This window comes from Podarcis liolepis, assembly GCF_965112155.1.
Source record: "Podarcis liolepis genome assembly, chromosome: 1".
NCBI classification, from domain to species: domain Eukaryota; kingdom Metazoa; phylum Chordata; class Lepidosauria; order Squamata; family Lacertidae; genus Podarcis; species Podarcis liolepis.
The window spans coordinates 35,801,237-35,817,570 of NC_139554.1; positions in this window are offsets into that span (position 1 = coordinate 35,801,237).

Consider the following 16,334-nt stretch of genomic DNA (forward strand, 5'->3'; position numbering starts at 1 on the left):
GGCTTTTGTGAGTCACAGAGTCTGCGCATGTCCTGTTAACAGGATGTTTATGTTTGCTGATTCCTTTCGTTTTCAGTCGGCTCAGACACGCTGGCAGAATGGACGTGTTTTCTTTTGTTCTGTTAAACGCTAAATAAAGTCTGTAAATTATGCTCTTCTGCTCTTCTGTGATGCAAGCTTTCGGCTGCGTTTCTGCTGATAAAGAGGGTGCACCAGCCTAGGAATGTGGCTAAGAATTTCCAAAGGCTTTGTGCCCCTAACTGTTGGATCTGCGTGAGTACGGGAGGCCGATGGACGTCCAGAACTCCGGCTTGGGGGCTCATGATGGACACTATCTCCCTGGCAGTTTCCCAACAACAAGGTTTCGGGCCCAGATTCACGGCACCTACAGGAGAGTAAAGCTGCAACAGACTGCGTAAGAGGTATGGTGGGAAAAGCGAAAGAAATGAGGGAGGCATTTGGCTTTTCTGTTTTACCTCTTTGATCTCCGGCAGATTAATTGGCCTGGGAGCCGAGCCAAAGAGTTCGTGATTAATGGGCTGCCAAGATAAGGAGTCTTTGAAGGCATAGAAGACTCACGGCTACTGCCAAAAGCTGAAATGGAATTTTTCCAAGCTTCTGAAACTGCTCCGTGTCCTAAGTTGGATGGGCAGAATTATGAAACCTGGGCAAAATGGTGTGAGAGTTTACTGCGTCAGTTTGGGGTGTGGCATGTTGTTTATGAAGCCCCCCCAGTTCCTCTGACAGAGAAATGGAGATCAGCTGATTCGAGAGCGATTGACATAATAGTCCTATCCGTATCTCTTGAGGAAATTAAGACGCTGGCTGGCAACACCACTGCACGTGCAATGTGGTCTGCTTTAAAAAAAGCTCACAAGCCAATAATCCCAGCCCAGAGTTTGACTGCATCGGAGGTCCTAGCTGTTTCCCAGAATGCGAATGAATCCAGGGATGCTGAGGGCACCGGTTGCAAGCTGCAGGGGGAGCTGACCGTCACGTCATCCCAGGCAGCATTCCAGCCTCCAGGGGGATCCAAGGAGTCGGCAGCTGAGAGCTCTGGTTCTCGTGAGAACCAAGGTCATCGCCTTTGCAGAGGCCGGAAAGGCAAAGGTAAACAGATGCCTACAGATGGCCAGGAGCAGAGGGAGGGTGAAGAGCCCGCGGCGCCAGGGAAAAACAAAGCGTTGTTTACTGGCACAGCTTCACCAAAGGCTAAAGGCACGTCTGCAGATGGCCAGAAGCAGGGGGGCAAGCTGCAAAAGCCCACGCCAGTGGAAAGCAAGGTTTTGCTTGCTGGCACAGCTTCACCAAAGGCTAAAGGCACGTCTGCTGGCCAGGAGCAGCAGGGGGGCAAGCTGCAAAAGCCCACACCAGTGCAAAACAAGGGTTTGCTTGCTGTAAAGACTGCTCCAACTGCCAAAGGCAGGTTTATTGTGGACTCAGGTGCCAGCCGCCACGTTTCCAAGGACAGGCATCTCTTTATCTCCTTCAAGCCTCAGGAAGGTGAGATCCACCTAGCTGATGGAAGGACGTTGCAAATTGCTGGAGAAGGGACTGTGAAACTTGCAAGTCTGCACACAACCATCAGCGGTGTACTTTTTGTTCCAGGAGCGGCGAGCAACTTGTTGAGTGTCCCACAGCTTACTGGACGTGGTTTTCAGATTTCCTTCAAGAGGAGCGTCTGTGTCATCAGTAAAGGCAAAGAGGACTATTTGCATGCAAAGTTTATGGATGGTTTGTTCCATATAACTTATGACGACACTGTTGTTGTATCTAATACTGATTCTTGTTGTGTTGCACAAACTAACAAAGTTCTTCATGCAGGTTGCATTCATGATGCGCATCGAAGGTTTTGTCACCTCTCTTGGAAGGCACTGGCCAAGATGCCAGAGGTGGTTGAAGGTTTGAACATCAAACCTTGTAAATTTCACATGAAATGTGTATCTTGTGCAGAGAACAAGGTGAAGGTTGCTCCAAAAGGCAAGGAGTCTAGCAGGCAGGCTTCCAAGCCCTACCAGCTAGTGCATGCGGACCTGGTTGGGCCACTTGCGCCCTCTATAGGAGGAGCAAGGTACTTCATGATTCTGATTGATTCTTTTTCCAGGTACATTCATGTGTATTTGCTCGAACAGAAATCGCAAGCGTTTCCGAAGTTTAAGGAATTCTGTGCTTGGTTGGAAAATGTGCACGGTAAACGTATTTCTTGTTTTTTTACTGATCGGGGCGGGGAGTTTACTTCTCAGCAGTTTGAAGCTTTCCTGACTGAGAAGGGAATCCAGCATGACATGTCAACGCCCAGATCGCCATGGATGAATGGGCTTGCGGAGAGAGCAAATCAAACATTGCTGCAAGGAATCAAGACCTTGTTGCATGATGCCAATCTCCCTGATAAGTTTTGGGGGAAGGCTCTGGGGAATTTGGTTTATACCGTTAATCGCAGATTGTCATCACCCATTGGTTGTACCCCCTATGAGAAGATGTTTGGCAAGAAACCCAACACCAAACACATGAGAATTTTTGGTTCGGACATGTGGGTACGCACACAACAAACCAACAAGCTTGGGAAGCGTGGGGCACATGGTTTGTTCATGGGGTACGAAAAAGGTGCATACAGGGTATGGATGACTGACTCTAAGACCATTAAGTTCACAAGGAGTGTTGAGTACAATCCTAAGTGGGGGGAAAATGTGGGAATTTTCCAGAGTTACCCAGAGGAGGATGAAGGTGATGTCAAGCAAGCAGCTAAAGATGAGAAAGCTGCTGCTGATGAGGAGGATGATGATGAGGATGATGATGATGATCAGAGTTCGGATTCCAGTTCAGTGGGCGGCGCTGCTGCTGCTGCTGGTGTCAGTGACAGTGACGACACAGCAGACTACCAGAGCGCAAAAGCCTCAGTCAGACCATCTGATGCGTCTGACAATGAACTGGAAGAACCACTGTTCACCATTGGTCATTTTTCTCCTAAGAAAGAGGAGATGAGTCCAGAAGACTTGCGTCTAGTACGCAGATCTGAAAGGGCGACCAAGGGCAGACCTCCAAAGAGGTATGCTGATGAGTTTGCTAAGACAGCAACTGCTGTTCTTAGTAGCTCAGAGAAGGTATGGGAACCTTCAAGCTTCAAAGAGGTTCAGGAGTTAACCTCTAAAGATGCTGAGCCTTGGCTTAATGCCATGAAGGCTGAAGTTGATTCCTTGAACAGGAACCAAACTTGGGAATTGGTACCGGTAGTCCCAGGAATGAGACTGGTTGGCAGCAAATGGGTCTTCAAGGCCAAGACAGACCAGAATGGCAAGGTAGTCAGACACAAAGCCAGATTGGTTGCCAGAGGTTTTTCACAGGTACCAGGACAGGATTACCACGAGACCTACTCACCCACAGTCAAATATGAGAGCATTCGGCTGATGCTCAAGGTCGCTGCGGAGGAGAAACTGCATGTTTCCCACCACGACATTAATACAGCTTTTTTGTACGGGATTTTGAATGAACAGCTGTTCATGCTTCCACCTGATGGGATGGAGATACAGAAGGGTATGGTCTGTAAACTGCGGAAATCCTTATATGGTCTCAAGCAGAGTGCCAGGTGTTGGAACACAAAACTCACTGAGACATTGCTTTCTCTAGGTTTTCACCAGGGCAAAGCTGATCCATGTGTGTTTGTCAAGGAGGAGGGGCAAAACAAACTGTATTGTTTATGTTTTGTTGATGATCTTCTGATGTTTTGGAAGAATCAGGCTTTTTATCAAAGCACCCTAGCTCAGCTGAAGGAGCACTTTGACATGAAGGATCTTGGTGAGGTATCCAACTATCTTTCTCTGCAGGTGGAGAGGGACCAAGCAGGTAATTTTCTGGTACACCAAACACAGAAAATTGCTGATGTATTAACCAGGTTGAATTTGGTTGATGCAAACCCAGCAGACACACCGATGGTGACAGGTTACCAGGTAGACAGTACTGCTGAAGCGTTTTCTGACACAACGCTATACAGATGCATTCTAGGCAAGCTGAATTTCATTGCCAGATGTTCAAGACCTGACATAGCTGTAAGCTGTAATCTGCTTAGCAGACATGCCAACAATCCTACGGTTCAGGATTGGAAAGCTCTGAAGCGCATAGCCCGCTATTTGAAAGGGACTATGCACTACAGGCTGAGGTTCACCAGTCAGAAGACTGGAGGTCTTGAAATCTTTGCAGATGCAAGTTTTGGAAGTGACACCACGGATGGTACAAGCACTTCTGGAGTATGCTACATGTACAACCACTGCCTGTTTGACTGGTTGTGCAAGAAGCAAACAACAGTGAGCCTAAGTTCCTGTGAAGCAGAACTCAATGCTCTGTCATTTTCACTCATGGATTGTGAATGGTTGATGCAACTGTTTAAGGACATCAGGGTGTCTGTGAAATGTCCTGTACAAGTGTATCAAGACAATAGATCGTGTTTGGCTTTGCTGAACTCCGAGAGTTGCAAGCAGAGAACCAAGTACTTGCAGATTAAGCTACATCGTGCAAGAGAGTGTATTCAGAAAGGACTGATTCAGGTGTCCTACATGGCAGGAAATGAAATTCCTGCTGATCTGTTGTCTAAGGTTGTTAACAAAGAACAACTAAAGGTTTATGTACAAAAGTTGCAATTGGGTGAACCACAGGTACAACAGGTTACACGGAAAGGGGGAGGATGTTAGGATATTTCCGTTCCACCTTAAAGGGAGCAGGCTTTTGTGAGTCACAGAGTCTGCGCATGTCCTGTTAACAGGATGTTTATGTTTGCTGATTCCTTTCGTTTTCAGTCGGCTCAGACACGCTGGCAGAATGGACGTGTTTTCTTTTGTTCTGTTAAACGCTAAATAAAGTCTGTAAATTATGCTCTTCTGCTCTTCTGTGATGCAAGCTTTCGGCTGCGTTTCTGCTGATAAAGAGGGTGCACCAGCCTAGGAATGTGGCTAAGAATTTCCAAAGGCTTTGTGCCCCTAACTGTTGGATCTGCGTGAGTACGGGAGGCCGATGGACGTCCAGAACTCCGGCTTGGGGGCTCATGATGGACACTATCTCCCTGGCAGTTTCCCAACAATTAAGTGGGCTGTGGTTGTGATCTAGCAAAGGTGAGTGCCTTATAGCTGGTGTACATTGCAGCCCTCCAGCAGAACAGCAGCATGGATAGGTTGAGAATGATGTTTTCCCCAATTCTTAAAAATGGTTGGATGGAAAGACGTCCCATTACTCTTCTGTCCCTGCTGTTGCTACTTGCCTGGTGCAAATGATAAAGCTCCTGTTGTAAATCTTACAAGTGAGGTATGCTAATTGAGCTTGCTCAGTATGCATGTTGATAAAGTTGATACACAATTAAGCTTCTTCTTAAGGCACAGAGGAACAAGTGGTAGGTGTTGGTTTCTTGTGTAGTCATTGCAACTAGAATTCTTTGTACTAAATCCTGGAGGTTATAAATCATACCAACCATCAAAGAATGGAGGGGAAAGTGGGATTTTGCAGTCACAGCCAAAGTAACATATTTTCCAAGAGGCTGAGAAAGAGGAAAGAGGCAAGACAATTTCATGGCAAAATGACAGAAATTTATTGGTTATAGTAAAAGATGTGGTTTAAAACCAAATAAGATTTATGATGTACTACTATTTGTGAAGGAGCATTATGGAAAATAGATATAGATATGTTTTATTTATTACGAGGTAGATCAAGGAAATACGCTTTATATTTATTTTAACCCAGGATTATAGTGGGTAGGAAGATTAAACGGTATCTTTCGGATAAGCTTTTGGTTAGCAACATTATTGTGAAATGTTGACTAAGGGATCATGATTTTGTTCATTCCCAGCCATTTTGTTCATTAACAATCACACTCAGGTTTTGATAAAATCATGTACTGTGGATGGGGCCATAGCTCAGTGGAAGAACAACTCCTATGGATGCAGAAGGTCCCAGGTTTGGTCCTCAGCATCTTCAGGTAGGACTGGGAGATAAGCTCTACCTGAAACCCTGGAGAGTGGCTGCCACTCTAGGTTGACAATACTGAGCTGGATGGACCAATGGGCTGACTCAGTATAAGGCAGCTTCTTATGTTCCTATACTGCTGTGATAATAAAAGAAATACCATAATTTTTGCTCTATAAACTTACTTTTTTCCCTCCTAAAAAGTAATGGGAGATGTGTGCGCGTCTTATGGAGCGAATGCAGGCTGTGCAGCTATCACAGAAGCCAGAACAGCAAGAGGGATTGCTGCTTTCACTGCGCAGCGATCCCTCTTGTTGTTCTGGCTTCTGAGATTCAGAATATTTTTTTCTTGTTTTCCTCCTCCAAAAACTAGGTGCGTCTTGTGGTCTGGTGCGTCCTATAGAGCGAAAAATACAGTGTTTTTGAAAAAGAAAGAAATGAAGGCTGCACATCAGGAGGAATTTAATGGGTAGTTAATCACAATGTTTTGGGTCACTTAATACAAGGCACACAAACTGCAAGAGAGACTTAGGCCCAGTTTCCCCAAGGTAGGCACCTACCTGTACAAGTGTGTTCAGAGTCTTCTACCTTACAAGAAGTGAAGTGATTGCCAGTTTGAGCACAGAAACGCAGATGTGAGGAACCTGTTGCCTTCACATGTTGTTGGACAATGAATCCCATCACCCCTCACTATTGCTGCCTTTGGCCTGGGGTGCTGTAGACTCACATATTTCTTTCCATATCTAGCTCACAGGGCTACAATTTATTCACCGCTTCTGCCTAAAGTTTGGAAAGGGACTCTGCGCATTTTAGCCCTGATCCAAAGAGATGGCTATGCATTAAAAAAACACCAACTATGCACACATTATTATTTTTAAACTTCTCCAGGACAGTGCTCAAGAACTACAATAATTTGTAGCTTTAAAAAAGTCAACATAAAATTATCAAAACTCACACATGTTCTACAAAATTCCAGCACTGTGTGATTCACAGTGAATACAACAGAACATCCATCTCAGCAGTCCCCAAAAGTCAAACAGACATCAAAAAGATGTCAGTGAGGAGGGCAAGCATACCTCCAAAAAAAGAGGGTTTCACAATCAGGGTGCAATAACAAAGAAGGCCATTCTATGAGTCACCAGGGAATAGTGCACAGCTGTAGACAGAACCATCAGCTGGGCTTTTTGCAGCAGCTCTCAAGCTACAGACTGTCAAAAGATACCTATCCTGTTCCCTCAAAAAAGATAGGTATCAGTAGGCTGGTTAGAAGTGGTCTTGTGTTCGATACTCCACCTCCCCAAATGACTGTTCAGTATCAATGCTGATTAATATATTTGATTAATATATTTGCAGACCAAACCCATACAGTTCACTGCAGGTAACAAAATTTCATCTGTCCAGCAGGACTGAATGCAGTTACCCGAGTGGCTGAGTTTTTGTCAATAGTATCATTTAGGAGTGGTGAGTGGCACTATTTGGCGGGAAGAAAATCCCAGTGAAAATCCTCATTATATATTTTACATGGCTGTTTATTTGTATATATACAGTCGTACCTTAGAAGTTGAACAGAATCAGTTCCAGAAATCCATTCAACTTCCAGAACTTTTGGAAACCAAAGCACGGCTTCTGATTGGCTACAGGAAGCTCCTGCAGCCAGTCGGAAGCCATGGAAGCCCCATCAGACGTTTGGCTTCCAAAAATAGTTCGCAAACCAGAACACTCACGTCTCACTTCCAGGTTTGTGGTGTTCGCGAGCCAAAACGTTTGAGAACTAAGCTGTTCAAAAACCAAGGTATGACTGTACAGTGATACCTCGGGTTAAGAACTTAATTCGTTCTGGAGGTCCGTTCTTAACCTGAAACTGTTCTTAACCTGAGGTACCACTTTAGCTAATGGGGCCACCCGCCGCAGCCACGCGATTTCTGTTCTCATCCTGAGGCAAGGTACTATTTCTGGGTTAGCGGAGTCTGTAACCTGAAGCGTCTGTAACCCGAGGTACCACTGTATATGGATGTTTTATCATGGCCTATTCTTGTAATGACTAATAAAGGTTTGGCGAAGTAAGGAAGTACCTGCTTCTGCACAGTTTGCCTTTACTGGATTGGGGTCCTTGTACCCACTTTTTTCACAGCTGGTTTTCTTTGTCTGATAATGCAGAGCAGCCTCACTGCTAGGGCTTAAACATTTTTGTACTGTTGGAAAGCAGATTTCAGCTGGTACGAGGATTTTTAAAAGGCAAGCTGGCGTCACTGGCGAGCAGCACTAAAAGAACAAGGGAGAGAGCCTCTGCTTTACAGCGGAAAAGGCTAAGCCCACTGTTTAGCCCAGAATGCAGCATTTTACACTGGAAAACAGAGATTGGCCGATGTGTTCCATGATGCTGCAGAACAGCTGTGCCAAGGGACACAACGACCTAGATAATTCATTTGATTTAATGGCTTATCTACAATGCCACACATTCGATCCCATTTAATGTGAACTGAAGAAGCAACTTACCTGCAGTGCCTACATAAAGCAGAACTGGAAATGAGCGAAGGCCAAACGACTTCAGCATCAAAAAATTAGACAGGGTGTGGATAAGCCCCCTGCATTAACCATTAACTTGCATCAACTTTCTGAGTTGGTACAGCGCAGGAAACTATTTTGGGGGGGGGAATCTGTATAATTTTGACTTTTATTTCTCCTCCAGTACAAACAAACATACATACTTTTCATTAGCACTTTCAATTGGCTCACTCTCTTCATCCCCCAAGTGTTGGCTGTTAGGATCCCTGCATGTCCACCAGCCTCAAGCCTGGCCCCTATTGCAGCCACTAAAGCAAGGTAGTCACTAGGTTCATGCCTCCTCTCCTTTCCTTTTATCCATTCTCACATGCAGGGTTCACTCTTATGAAGGACTGACTCTTTTGCTCACAAGTGAAAATCTGCAGCAAAATGACTGCACCGAAAATAAAGGAATCCAGACACTGAATAATCAGATCAACAGGGGAAATATTTTCCAAACATTCAACCAGTTTCAGCAAGAATATAATCTCCCTGTGGAAGCTTCCTGGCAATGTACCTAACTGGTGACCACATGACACACTCCTTTTTTTCATTTTGACCCCCACCCCCATCAAAATTAATAGAAACATCAGGAAAAGCAGCTCCAAGTGTGCCATGCCTCATTTCTCTGGCCTAAGCCCATCTCATCCATTTCCACTCTTTTCTTCTGCACAAATCATTTTCTGTGCAGCCCAAGTCAAGGTAAAATGCATAATTTGAAAGAGCTAACAATAGTTGGGCCAGCTATATTTTTAGTGGAATTAACAGATTCTGTGAGGCTCAGAAAAATGGCCTGTTTCACATCAGAATGCTTTCAGAAGAGCACTGCTAAGGTACTGTTCAGGTATTATCCACAATCAGCTACAATTTTGCCCCAGAAAGTAATTATGCCCAGAATAGATAATTGCTGTTATCTTGGGTAAGTCTGCAGAATGGGAGCGGTTCTTTCACGTCATATGTTCATTTCAAATTCATCCAAACTATAACAACTGGTAGAGGTGATACATTTGTTAAAAAATAAGTGCAGTAAATAAAAAGACATTGGCGGTTCTAATACACATTTGTTACATACCTGCTTTCAGACTCGATCTATATCTAGGCAGTTCAGCTTCTCATACCAAGTGGACCACAAGAGTACTTTGACACGGAACCCCCGTGCTGCACTCAGCCTTGTTGCACAGGGATGGGGGAAGCAAGGTCGAAATTTGACACCCCCCAACCTTCGCACTGCCATCCCAAAGCTGGGTAAGTGAGGCAATGGGCTTTGGGAAGGAACCATAAGGCTATGGCAGGGTCCTAGAGCTCTCCCACCTCCTTCCCAAAGCTGGGAAAGGGCTAACTAGGCTTTGGGAAGGAGGTGGGAGGACTCTGGGATCCCGTCAAGAGCCCCCACCCACCTCCTTCCTAAAGTCCAGTGCCTCCTTATGCGGCTTTGGGAAGTCAGTGGGAGGGCTGGGGGCTTTCAAATGTTGCCGAGGGCCAACAAAATGACATCAAGGGCCACATGTAATAGTCATGTTATATCAGGTATGGGTTTTCAACAGAGAATTTTGTTTGCCGTAGAAGGCAGAGTAGCAGGAAGTGAACAAATATAACAGGAAGACAGTTGTTCCCTCCTATTGCTTGTCATAAGAACAGGCCAAAGACCCATCTGGTTCAGTATCCTGTTCCTACTGCTGCCCACCAGAAGCCTATGGGAACCCCAGCAACTAGTATTTAGAGGCATATCACTTCTGATCTTGGAGGTAATAAACTCATATTCAACAACTGGTGGTTATAACAGCTGTTCTTTAAGAAGCTATCACCATGTCTTACAACCATAAATTCCATAAAGGGGAGAAAAATCCAAAGCTCCTTTGCCCCAAGCTGGGGAGGTGGGCGCTGTCAAGTGGGCAGAGGTATTCCCCTGCCCAGCCATCCTGGCCTTTGCCAGCATCATTCTACAAGCATGGGACTCCCTTTCCACCTGCTGAACTGGGCGAAAGTGCCACTGGCAGGATCCCACCCAACATCAACCAGCGGAAAGCCCTGAAATGGTAATCCACATGCGAGGAAGGGCTGAGCCAGTCCAGATTTCATTCAGCTCCAGACTGGCCTCTTGCCCTGCTTGTGTGTGGCAGGGCTGCAGGTGTGGCTGTGGTCCCTCCACAGTTCAGCTCCCATTCAGCAGTGGGGAAGAGTTAGAATTGAAGCCTTAAATACATGTTGCGTGAATAAGGGCTCCGTGTCTGTCAACCTAGTTGCCAGTTTATTTCCATGGGTGACCCGCTGTCCCAGCGTTATGTGTCTGAGGGGGAATAATCCACTATTTGCTCCTCCCACGCCATTTGTAGCATGAATGCCGCCGTTCTCCGCAACATACAAGATTTACACCTCCGCGACTATTTGCAATGCATTTCTCATCACTTTTAAGAAGCTTAAAAATGTGTAAATGAAATTACACGCAAACAAGCTCTAATGCCGCAGAAAGACTAGCTTTTCGTGAGGAGGTATTGTCACAATACAAATCATTCTCTTGATTGCAATTCCCTTGCTTCAGCGATAACAGCTTACATGCATGTTGTGATTAGTCATAAGGAGCAATAAACATAAGGAGCAAATATAATCTGATCTTTTAAAAAAATCCTATTAAAGTCAAATCAGACCTAATTAGATAATCGTAAGATAAACAGCTTGGGTGTTATTTTGGCTTGTTCTGAACACTTTAAAAAAGAATCTGGCTAATGGAGCACAGCGATTATGAATAATGTAGTCATAAGTGAGCAAAATATCTCTGTTTACAAATGTGAAAAAAGAAAAAAGAAAATCCTGGAACAGTGCTGCATAGTACGTAAGAGCATACAATGATTATACATCTTTGACCTATCGACTTTTCAGTCTGAACTAAGTTTGGGTTGCATATTATCTTTCCCCCACATACCAGCTGTACAGGCTGCTTTTCTGCTTGCCTTTCCACAGCAGTTGGTATGAAGGTGGTATGGAAACAAGTGAGCAGAAAATAATGAGGCTTCCAACCATTTCAATGCTCTACTGCGAGCAGGGTTCTTATATTTAGTTTTCCATCTCAGAAAACCAAACAGGATTGGCCTGACGCCTATTAAAACTTGTCTCTCTTTTTGATCAGCGATGCTAGTCAAGGGGTTTAACCATTGTACAAAATTCCTTGCCCGTAATTATGGCGTTGGTTTTTGAAGATGCAAGGATCATCCCTAAATCTGTCTTCACGAACTGTCAATTGGTAGATCACAACCATGATGATGACATCTTCCATGATCAGAGTGCATGCCAGATCATAGGAGTGGCATGAAGGCCAAGATCATCATGCTTCCACAAAAAAGAGGCATAAGAGTGACACAGACCACATAACACCGGTCTTGAAAGACCTACATTGACTCCCAGTATGTTTCCGAGCACGATTCAAAGTGTTGGTGCTGACCTTAAAAGCCCTAAACAGCCTCAGCCCAACATACCTGAAGGAGCATCTCTACCCCCATCGTTCAGCCCAGACACTGAGGTTCAGCGCTGAGGGCCTTCTGGCGGTTCCCTCACTGTGAGAAGTGAAGTTACAGGGAACCAGGCAGAGGGCCTTCTCGGTAGTGGTGCCCGCCCTGTGGAATGCCCTCCCTTCAGATGTGAAGGAAATATGCAGCTATCTTCTCTTTAAAAGACATCTGAAGGCAGCCCTGTTTAGGGAATTTTGATGTTTTATTGTGTTTTTAATATTCTGTCAGGATCCGTCCAGAGTGGCTGGGGAAACCCAGCCAGATGGGCAGGGTATAAATAATAAGCTGTTGTTGTTGTTGTTGTTGTTGTTGTTGTTGTTGTTGTTGTTACTACAGTCACAAAACCTTCATCCAATAATCCAGTGCAGGTGTTCTGAATATTGGTAAAGAGTCAACGTACGCAGGAATTAACGGAATGGTGTCCACTAGCTCCACTCCAACCTCCAAGAATTTATTGGCTCTGTATCCAGAGAGCCCATGACCATGTAAGCTTAGGCACACAATCTCTGCACACTAACAGCTCACCAAGATGTGGCAATCCCTTCGATGCTGTGATTCTACCCACGCTCAGAATGTTTGAATAGGTATGTAACCTACGAATCAGCAGACAGAATCCAAGGGAGTGAGAATACTTGCTCTGTGGAATACCTGACATGAAAAAGCAGGGCAAATATTTCATACATGACATCTACTAGGGTTTTCACTAAGCATAATGGGTGAGTGGTAGTCATGAGATTTGCTCACCTAGGCCCTTCAGGTTCCTTGGAACATTTTCATCAGGCCTTGCTCACCTGATGTTGTCGTTCAGGCATCTGCCTCACCGACTGCTTTCTCTCCTCTTATCCTCAGGGAGTTTGCAGATTCATAACAAGATCAAAGTATACATTGAGATGCTTGCAGGGGTTTTTTTTTATTCGCTCTCCAAGGGATTTAAATTTGTGAAGTTTCCCCCCCTCTACATCCTTCTCAGCAGATACTCTGCTAAATCCTTTTAGGCAAACATTCCACTGCTGAGGAACTGTCACACTGGTTACGCCTGTTGTAACTGATGGATTCCAGGAATTAGTCCAAACTCCTTTTCATAATGTATCACTAAACTTGGAGTATTTGTCTTAATCAAAATGCAATAAACATAATCAATTTGCTGCGAACAAACTTCATTTTTGGAGCTGCCACTATCGTCAAGTGGGAGCAGACCTCCCACAGAGGCAGCGATAAAGTTACCAAGGAACTAGAAATAATAACTTTTCATCTGGATGGGCTCATGTGTAAGAATGAGCAGCAGTCAGAGAATGCCAATAAGATCACCACAGCTACAGTTAGGAATCTGGGGACAAGCTCTCTCCGTAGGCTGGCTCTCACAGGGGAAAAAAATGAAGTGTCATTACATTGGCCCAACAACAGCAATCAAAAACATTAAGGTTAGTCCTTTTTACTGCTGAACAGAACCATAGTCGGTTGAGAGGGAAATGACTCCCATGTTTAAGTGGATGGAAAATCATTAAAAAGAAAAAAGATTTCTAATATTAGTCATAGCAGAGAGCACTGGAAGCAAGCATTCAGAACACTGTGAAGCATATATGAATGTAAATAAATACACCTAAAATGCATACATGCTGTTTGCAGCAGTCAACGTTACATAGGTCTAACACGTTTATCCAACATTAATCTTTAAAATAATGTTTATATTGAGATGGCATATTGGCTCTTCTGGCAATTAAAACAATTCAAAGGAGCTGTTTACTACAATAATTTTGAATAATATAATCAGAGAATACATGAGACCGCTGCAAATAATTTAAATAACAGTATCTCAACCGTAGTAGTAGAAGAAGAGGAGTTTGGATTTGATATCCTGCTTTATCACTACCCTAAGGAGTCTCAAAGCGGCTAACATTCTCCTTCCCCTTCCTCCCCCACAACAAACACTCTGTGAGGTGAGTGGGGCTGAGAGACTTCAGAGAAGTGTGACTAGCCCAAGGTCACCCAGCAGCTGCAGGTGGAGGAGCAGGGAAGCAAACCCGGTTCACCAGATTATGAGTCCACCGTTCTTAACCACCACACCTTTCTGGCTCTCATGTAGTAGAGTTGGAATCAATGGTTGCAATCCTGCAAAGCTGTTTGAATTAAGGGTGTGCCCACATTTCTGCTTGTCCTGCTGCTTCCTCCCAGTAAAACCCGTTTTTCACCACTGAATTGCAGCAAACGTCCATTGGGTTTTCTGTGGATTGTGCTACAATTCAGGGCCAGAGAGGGTTTTCCCAGGGAAGGTGGCAGGACAAATGCAAAACTGCTCCCTCCTGTGCTTTCTAGGCACAGGGTGAATGGAAGTGTGGACAAGCCCTAACTAAAGAGATTAAGGCTCTGCACACACCGTACATTTTAAGCGCACATCCAGACCAGACTCCCGTGAACTGTAGCTTACCCCACACAGAGGTCTAATGCTCAGCACCAGTGCCAGATTTACGTATAAGCTAAACAAGCTATAGCTTAGGCCCCCACTCTCTTGGGGGCCCCCAAAAAATTTATAGGGGAAAAAACCTGGATGTACATTTCCAAAATATAAGATAAAAATCAAATCAAATAAAACCTACATACAGCAACAGTGTTTTGTGTTGTGTAGGCTCCTATGATGTAAGTAATGGGCCCCCGCCTGCTAGCCTGCTCCCTAAAATATCACTGGTTTGCTCCTTTCTAAATATAGGGTGCCTACATTCTGCATGGACTGGCTGCATGGCAACATGTGCAAATGGCTTTAGATACCTATTAGGTCCATAAATTACCATATAGCATATATTCAACACAAACAACAGCGACAAAGGACAGCTTTCCGAGGGCCTTTTCAGTAGTGGCACCCGCCCTGTGGAATGCCCTCCCACCAGATATCAAAGCGAAAAATAACTACTAAACTTTTAGAAGACATCTGAAGGCAGCCCTGTTTAGGGAAGCTTTTAATGTTTAATAGGTTACTGTATTTTACTGTTTTGTTGGAAGCCGCCCAGAGTGGCTGTGGAAACCTAGCCAGATGGGTGGGGTATAAATAAGAAATTATTATTATTATTATTATTCTTAGCCCCATTACCTTCAGTAGCTTAGGGCCTCATCAAACCTAAATCCGGCCCTGCTCAGCACCCTTAACAAACTAGAGTTAACAGGGTTCTTGCAGTGGGGAATGTGCTTTACGTGTATCGTGTGTACACAGCCTAAGCAAGCACCGTGTGTGTGAGAGAAAAACTGAGATTGACTACAGTTGGAGTATGATACTCTGGCCAAGGATTTATCCTTTCTAGTGACACCAACATAACAATTGCCATGTTTCTCCCAAAATTAGCCACAACAGACATTGTTTGTGGATTTAAAAATAGTTGCACAGGTATTTCGTATTAGAACCATAGAATTGTAGAGTTGGAACACAAGGATGATCTAGTCCAACCCCCTGCAATGCAGGGATATTTTCCCCCAAATAAATTGTAAAAGAAAATCATTTTTTTAAAAAATCCATCACTATTTCAAATGTTGTTCTTAGTTTCTGACAGGGAAATGAGGCAAATCTAGACCGCAAGAAACAAGCTCCCAAATCTTGGTACTATTTAAATCAAAGTAATTTTAGTATCTGTTAGGTTTCCAAGGGGTTGCTTGTACGCAAGCAGGCAAATCTCTCCCTGGCTGGCTGCTAATGTAGACTTTATCTGTCCAGAGAGCCACTCACCCGTGGCTGACTCAATCGCTAGCAGAATCCGTGAGTGGGCGTTTCTTAAACTTCTTCCAGCAAAGAAGCTCTTTGACGCCCAGTCTCCGCCTTCCCTCTCTGCACGAAAGCCTTCTGCGCAAGGAGGGCGTGGGCAGCGGAGGACCCCTACTCTCCCCGCTTGTCCCAGGCAAGGAGTCGTGGGACCGCCTCGCCACTTCCGACTCCTGCTGGAGCTGCGTTTATTCTCTTCCCCAGAAGCGGAGCTGCTTCTCCCGATCCTTGGAGGCTCTCTATAATCCCTCTGGCTTTTGCTCTCTCCCTCCGGCACTGATGGCAGTTCCCTGACAGTATCACTTCCAAAACGAAATAAAAAGAACAACAGATGTTTCCCTAACAAGCTTGCCCAAACATATACCTGGCCCAAAAGAGAAGTGATTTAGTTATAGTCACCGTAGGGAATATTCAATCCCAGATTATAAACAAAGATATAAGCAAAAATGTACATTAACAAGTGGAAGCTGAGGTTTCTTTGCTAGAAAGACAATACAATTAAATTTAACTATAACAGAAAATAGTAGCTGTTTGACTGTAATAAATTGAGTCAAGAATCAAGATCCAAACCACAGAGTAATGCATAAAATGAAGACAAAACA